At 41.4% G+C, this 8,192-nt stretch overlaps 1 long non-coding RNA gene across 1 annotated transcript; it reads right to left on the reverse strand.

The window, feature by feature from the left end:
* Positions 1–879: 879 nt before the first annotated feature.
* On the reverse strand, positions 880–1,993 carry LOC142827983 (uncharacterized). The gene is made up of 2 exons (XR_012902830.1): positions 1,549–1,993; positions 880–1,465 (listed from the first exon to the last, which is right to left on the reverse strand). It is a non-coding gene; the product is annotated as an uncharacterized LOC142827983 (long non-coding RNA).
* Between the last annotated feature and the right edge of the window lie 6,199 nt (positions 1,994–8,192).

The following is an 8,192-nucleotide window of genomic DNA, read 5'->3' on the forward strand; positions in this document are numbered from 1 at the left end:
TCCCGTTCAGGCAAAAGTCCTTTTCCAGAAAACTGTTCCGGAAAAGGGCCAGTGTAGACAGCACAGATTTCTTTTCCGCAAAAAAGCCCCAATCGCGAAAATGACGATCGGGGCTTTTTTCCGGAAAAGCATCCTGCCAATGTAGACGCGCTTTTCCCGGAAATACTTATAACGGAAAACTCTTCCGTTTTAAGCATTTCCGGAAAATCATGCCAGTGTAGACGTAGCCTAAAAGTATATCTACACAGAAGCATTATTTCGGAATAACTAGTGTTATTCCGAAATAACATAGTTTGCATCTACATACAAGCAGTTATTTCAACATAATGTCGAAATAATGTGCAGCCGGAGGAATTTTTACTCCGACACCTGTAGTAAATTTTGCGGGGATTAAGGGAAGTTGGAGGAAAAGTGCTCTTTCTTGGACTTACTGGTGTGTAGACAGGGCCAAAAGCTGAAATAAGCTATTTTGACTTAAGCTATGCAATTGGTGTAGCTTAAGTTGCATAGCTTATTGCGGATTTAGCCCTGCTGTGTAGACATACCCTAAGGGTACCAATTGGTTCACACCAGATTTACAACTATTGCCTGTTATATACTGGAATGGAAATTCACTGGTATTAACTAAAATACTGACGGGGAATTTAACTGCACTGCTCAGTATAGACAAAGACCAACAAACTTGCAAAAAATATTTCCTCACGTGGAATTGCACGCACTCTTATTTAGGTAAGATTTTACCCTTGAAGGCTTAACACTTGGAATGCAAGCAATAAAAGCTTGCTTGACCACAAGCCTCAAAATGTATTCTTTCTAAAACAAGTAAAATAATGACCTTATGATATCAACGTTTAAAAAGTAACTATGTTGGTACTAAAATGGTTTACACTTTCTTTTACTAAGAAATAAATACCTTCATTCATTCAGCAGGAAAAATAGAGAAAATATATCTAGGAATATACTCAGTATCAGATAATGCTCATTTCCAGTTCTACTCCCTGTCACAGCATATGCCTAATAAATCCATAGCAATCAGTTCCTTAGCTTCATCTTTTTCTCCCTCGTATTGTTTTCTCCAACTGCTCAGCCTTCTAAACAATCCCAGAAAAGAGGCATTTTTTTCACTGTTTCTCTTTTCCTTGACCTGTTCACTTGCCATTTTGTATTTCACATTCTTCCGCCATCTGGTCGGCTGGGTTTTCTTTCTGAAAAGTTTCTTGAAATACCAGCAACTGTCAAAACTAATGTCTCTCTTCATCTCCACCTTTGCTGTTCTTTGCATTTTAAGCCTGATATTTAGGGAAACCTTGAATCTGTCATTCAATTTCACTCAGTTTTCTCTCAACTGTAGTAGTTTTTCTACTAGTTCTTTCCTACTTAGAGGAAGACCACTATTAATATAGTCTACTTTCCTTCAAGGGGATCTTGATCATCAAAGACCCACCTATTGTTTTTCAAGTTGCATCTGTGAGGAAAAATGTAGTAAGATTAGTTAACTTATGTCAATGTCATAAACTGTAACAATTTAACTGTAGCAAAGGACTATACCTGTACTTACTAACTTTGTCACCCTATTTTTTGTGTCTAAACTAGAGAAATTACACAGTCAATTACATATATTTGTCTATAAAGATCAAACAGCTTGGCCAACAGATGTTCTGTTTTGTTACTATGGAAGTGTGTGTTGATTACATCATTACCATGATGACTTCACAATAATAAATAAAACCTTAGGCTCCTTTCAACCATATAATCAGTGACTTGAAAAAGGCCATCAGTGTTGTTATTCTAATAGTAACTTAATTCCTAGGATTATTATTGTGAAGATAATTTTTTGAAATTGTAAGCTAGTGACATTTGGTGTGCTGTAGAAAGAGAATGTAGACTCATCTACACATAGATAAATGTAAATGCCTGTGACCAGAAGAGCAGGCATTTTGGGACCTGAAAGGGACCCTCACAATCTGATACAGACCCACTTATGCCAGTTTTCTTAAAACAAAGGAAGGGGACATCAGCTAAATACCCCCACTCAACCTGAGTAATATCTTACTCCACTAGTAGTTACATTGATTTCAATGGGGACAGCTATAATGTAAGGCAGTGGTTGTCAAACTATGGGTTACAACCCTGTATCAGGTCATTGAATGTCAGGCACCAGGTTTCACTGCTGCAGTGTCCCCCCTCCTACTCTGCAAAGCTCTCATCCTCAGCCCCACTCTGGATCCCACACTGGTCAAATGTTGGGTCATGGGCATCAAAAATTTTCTCCAACTGGGTCATGAGAAAAAAAAAATTGAAAACCACTGATGTAAGGTACTATCAGCATGCGTTAGCATATCACAATCTAGGCCAAAGAAATTAAAGACAATGTATTTGTCATGGTTCAAAAACAGAATTTTAAAATATCACATCCTTTAAGTTGCTTAAAAAAGAGCATGTCTCACTGCGAGGGAGATTTACAAAATGAAATCAAAAGTCTAAAGCAGGCCATCAATCAGTGTCTCCTTTCACTGCCAGTCTAATGATGAAGCTCTTTGGTCATATCAATTAGCTTATTTTAGTTCACATTTTTAATCCATTAAAAAAAACCACACATTTTGTGAAAATAGAAAATTATTGGCATAGATGGAGAGAAAATTTGAAAAAAAATGAGGTTACTCACCTCTATCCAGAGGGTACATGGAGAGAGGGGGGTAAACCTGCTACATATTAATTTCCTTTGGTGATTCCTAGTTCTTGTTTTATGTGAAAGATTAAGTAACATTTCCTTATTCCCACCCACCATTCAGAATTGTATAGACCTCTCTCAGATCCCCACTGAATTGTCTCTTTCCCAAGCTTATAAATCCTAGTCATTTTAATCTCTCTTCCGGTTTCATGCCATTAATCATTTTAGTAGCCTATGTCTGTACCTTTCCCAATTCCAATATATTTTTGGGGTGTAGCGTGACCAGGCTGAACACAGTATTCAATATGTGAGCATACCATGGATTTATATAGTGGCTTTATTATATGCTATGTCTTATCTATCCCTTTCCTAATAGGTCTTAATATCTCATTAGCTTTTTTTATTGCTGCTGCACATTGAATGGATATTTTCAGAGAACTATCCACAAGGACTCCAATATCTCTTTCTTGAGTGATAACTAATTTTAATAGCAACATTTTATATGTTTAGTTGCGATTGTGTTTTCCAATGTTCATTACTTTGCATTCATCATATAGCCCACTTTCTCCTTCAGTCTCACCCCTCACTGGCTCTGATAGCCCTCCCCCCCTCCATGTAAATTCAAGCACCTCCCCTAATTTCAATTTTCTGGGAAAAACAATGGGTGCTAGAATTTTGATTTGAATGCCAAGAATGGATCCAAGTCCTCTGAACTGTGGAGAAGTCCCAATCTAATTAGGCCTCTGAAATAGGCCAAAGCAAAATCGTTGCTCCTTCCAAACATATACAGGTCAGAACTTTGAGGAAGCTGGCATCTGTATCTTGCCTCAGATATTAGTTTATTTTCCTGGACTTTTCTTTCTTGTTCCCTAGAGCCACAAAGTCTCTTTCAGTGCTAGTTCATTCCAGACTTTATCCATTTCTAGATGATGACTTAAACACAGGATTAATTCCCTGCTTTTTCCTGTTGCAGTTTTACAATGGGGTACAATGGTGCATGAGGGGGAGGACCCAAGTAACCACTCAGTGAGCAGAAGGAAAAGAGTATAATTAACCTCTCACCCGAAACAAAGAAGAACGTTTTGTTCTCTTGGCTTCTCCTGTCTAGAGATCTATTCAGGAGCACAGATCAGAAAGAAATGGCTTAATTGAGATAAGGGAGGAAGAATGGGTCTTGTGATTAAGGTAGGATCCAAGGTCATGATCTTGTGCTACCACAGACTTGCTCAAATCACTTAATTTGTGTGCCTCAGTTTCCCATCTTCAAAATGGGGATAATATTGTTGTGAAAATGAATAGATGAATAATTGTGAGGCACTTTGATACTATAGTGCCTAAGGGTATATCTGCACAGTACTGTAAGCTAGGCTATATGAGTCTTGAGCCGTCAGATGCAGTGATTCTAAGACTCAGCTTGTGCATCCACACTGAATATTGACCCTTGGTTTAGAATGTATGGACCTAGGTCTCAGAACTGCACTCAGGCCTGTACCCTGTACTACAGAGACCTGACTCACCCCAGACTATCTCAGGTATCTCAGTACCTTTCCAGAGGAACTGCCCCAGCCATTTGTTCATAGTGTGCTCTGGGAAAAGGAAAATGTGACACTCCTTCCCACAGCACTTTAAAGGAAGTTGTCATAGCCTGCCCACCACACCCTACTGAGCTGCTGTCTTTTGAGCCTGCATGCTCCCAACAATCAGCGCCAGCCACATGGAGGAGTCACCACTGGAAAAACTGGTCCTGCGTGGGCTATCACTGCTGTTTCAGGAAATAGGCAGAACATTCATAAGACACTGGTGGACATTTCGGTGGTATTTTGTGACCCACTGGAGACAACTGTTAAAGGAGGAGGAGGATACAGGTATGGGCAGACTTGAACAGGCTGATGCTACTCATATGCTACTGATGGCGCCCATTTAAACTAGCGATTCTGAAGCAGGGCCATAAGCACAGACTGGTGGGATCTCATTGTCTTGCAGACTAGCAATGATCAGCATGGCTACAGAACTTCTGCATGAAGAAGACTACATTTCTGGAGCTCTGTGAGTCACTTGCCCCAACCCTCCAGCATCACAACATACTCATAAAGTATGGTGATGCTGTTTTAGAAGTGGTTTGCTATAACCACCTGGAAGCTGGCTATTCCAGACTCTTACAGATCCACTGCTAACCAGTTTGGTAACTCAACTGTGAGTAACAAGGAAGCAGAGGTTTCTGAGGCAATTAGACATGTGGTTTCCCTCAAGGGAATGGGTGTACTATTCCTGAAGCAACTGCAGTCTTTAAGATAATGGGGTTTCCAAACTGCACCAAAGCAACTCATACCCACAGCCACTCATATATCTATAATTTACCCTCCTCAAGCACATACATTGCTAAGAGTGATGATGGTGATGGCAATCACTTATTGCCGAGTGTGATTATCTTCCATGGGAGCTGTGGACCCTCGGGTGGCTGATAAGGCGAATCCTTGAACCACAAGTTCTATTAAAGTGAGGGCAGATGTTTCCAGGTATAGCAGGAGGCTGTTGACCATGACTAGAAGCCAACTTCCCCTTCCTCCTGCGCCTCCTCAACTTGTTGGCGGGCAAGTTCAAAATTCAGGGAGCCGTTGCGTAGGACTCCTCTGCATTTTGAGCGATCCTAGGCGGGTGTCTCCCAAGTGTCAACGTCAATGTTGCACTTCTTTAAGTTATCCTTTAACAAGCCCTTATAATGCTTCCGTTGTCCTTCCACATTACGGTATCTTTCTTTCAGCTAGGAAAACAAGACCTGTTTTGGGAGACAATCCTGAACAATGCGATCAGTCCAGCAAAGTTGCTGATGGATGATCTTTGTTTCAATCCTGGTGGTCTTTGCCTCTTTCAGAACATTGATGCACCTGTCTTCCCATTTGATCTTCAAGCTCTTATCAAGGCAGTATTGGTGATACCTCTCAAGTGATGTCTTTAGGTTGTCCAGGTTTCAGACCCATACAATTGTGTTGGGAGAATGATGGCTTAACAGACAAGAAGTTTGGTGTCTGTTCAAATGATCTTCAAAAACTCTGTGCCGTAAGCGAGCAAAGGCTGCACTGGCACAGCTCAGACAATGTTGGATTCTACATCAATACCTGCCTTGGATGAAAGATAACTTCCAAGGTAGAGAAAATGATCAACATTCTCCAGTGCCTTTCTGTTGATTTTAACAGATGGGGTGTATGGTACCTCATTTGGGGAGGACTGATGAAGCACTTTGGTCTTCTTGATGTTGAGGCTGAAACCAAGACTTGTGTAAGCATCAGCAAACACATTCAGGATAGTTGGAAGATCTTTCTCAGGGTATGTCTACACTAGCTCGTTAATTCGAGCTAGGTAGGCAAATGAGGCGACCGGAGTTGCAAATGAAGCCCGGGATTTAAATATCCCGGGTTTTGTTTGCATGTTCCCGTCCGGTCGCCATTTTGAAATTTCACTAGCCCAAACTCACTGCCGCACAGCTACACGCGGCAGTGAAACATTAATTCGAACTAAGTCCTAGTTCTAATTAACATTTCACTGCCGCGTGTAGCCGCCCGGCAGTGAGTTTGGGCTAGTGAAATTTCAAAATGGCGACCGGACGGGAACATGCAAACAAAACCCGGGATATTTAAATCCCGGGCTTCATTTGCAACTCCGGTCGTCTCATTTGCCTACCTAGCTTGAATTAACAAGCTAGTGTAGACATACCCTTAGAGTGGGCAAAAACTGCATTGCCATCAGCCCACTGAAGTTCCACAACAGATACATGTAATACATTTAGGCTGGGAGCTTTGCCGGAAAAAAGCGCCAGTATAGACGCGGATCTTTCGGAAAATAAAGCCTTTTCCGAAAGATCCCTTATTCCTGATTTTAAGAGGAATAAGGGATCTTTCGGAAAAGGCTTTATTTTCCGAAAGATCCACGTCTAGACTGGCGCTTTTTTCCGGCAAAGCTCCAAGCCGGAAAAAAGCGGCAGTCATTTTTATGCAAATGAAGCAGGAGGGATTTAAATCCCTGCTTCATTTGCAATTGCGATGTGTCTAATTTGCATCCCTTTTACGGAAAAGGGATGCAGTCTAGACACAGCCTTATTGTATTAGGGAATAATATGCCTGAGTGTCAATCCTCCAAAGGTCAACAGAGTTACTTAGTTTTGAGGAGTCTTCTAAAGGTTGGAGATAAACGTCTGGTAAAGTCCAGACAAATCTGATAAAGTCGGCTTCCCTCACTTTTTACCTACCAAAATACTTAATAGATTGACTTATTGGAGTAAACAGGCCATTGTGGGGATGCCTAAAGTCTAATTTGGGAAATAACAGAAGGCCATAATCCTGAAGATTCCTGAATGGCTAAGGGCATTCTATTCAAGCAGGGGGCAGGCCTCATAGATCACAGATATTTTCAAGCATATGGTGACCTGAGCCACATATCTATAAGTGGACTGTACTAGTGTCATATACAGACGGGCCCAGAAAATACATGGCTACCTTCACACTTAGGGCGCCCCGCCTATATCCTTACATGGGCTCAAAGTATAACCTGGTTAATTTAGGCACCCCAGTCCATCCCATACAATTTTCTGAGGATCTGTGAAGTCTTTTTACCAGTGACAATACTCCTTTATTTATTAACAGTTACCAGAACAACTACACACAATGGGTGTGTCTAGACTGGCAAGATTTTGCGCAAAAGCGGCCGCAAAAAAAAGCACTTTTTGCTCAAAAGCATCCGTACCAATCTAGACACGCTTTTGCAGAAATACTTTTAACGGAAAAACTTTTCCGTTAAAAGCATTTCCACAAAATCATGCCAGTCTAGACACAGCCATTAAGTATACAATGCTCATCACTCCTAATAAGGCAGATGAACTTTTCCCGGTTGCTATGGGTGGCAAGTGATTCCTGCATTTGGGGAGGCTGTGCGTCAGCCCTAGAACTCCCTAGAAGTAGGAGGGGCACCAACACCCAGACTGTGTCCCCATCTCCCCACCCCCACCCATCCCCACTCTGCCTCCTAAGGACTTCTCCCTCTCCTCCCCACTCTGCCCCAGGTCCTGCTCCCAATAGGCCTCTCCCCTAAGATCCTCCTTACTTGCTGCTCAGATCTCTGCCCTCTCCCCTGATGTTACCCCAAAATTTGGACCCAAGCCACCCCAATAATGGCCTGCCTATAACTGTAAACCAATTATCAATTTGGCCAGCTTCCATGGGTAACAGGAGGTGACCTGCTTAAATCGCTTGCTTGGGTTTTACAGAGAGTTTGCCTCTGATTATCAGAAGACTTCCCAGAACAGACCAGTTCTGTTAGTCATAAGAAGACATAAATGCAGTCTTTTGCTCAAAGGATTGATGCTTAAGCATTAATTATTTTTTTTAAAAAATAACAGAAATAATCCACTGCAATACATTTGATCATTGAGAAAGAAATAGCAAAGCACAGTTGTATTGCAATTAAAAGTCATACAGGCAATGCACAAAACATACAGGAAACACAATGTTGTGCAATATGGTACAGGCAG

This window comes from Pelodiscus sinensis, chromosome 3 (assembly GCF_049634645.1).
Source record: "Pelodiscus sinensis isolate JC-2024 chromosome 3, ASM4963464v1, whole genome shotgun sequence".
Lineage (NCBI taxonomy): Eukaryota > Metazoa > Chordata > Testudines > Trionychidae > Pelodiscus > Pelodiscus sinensis.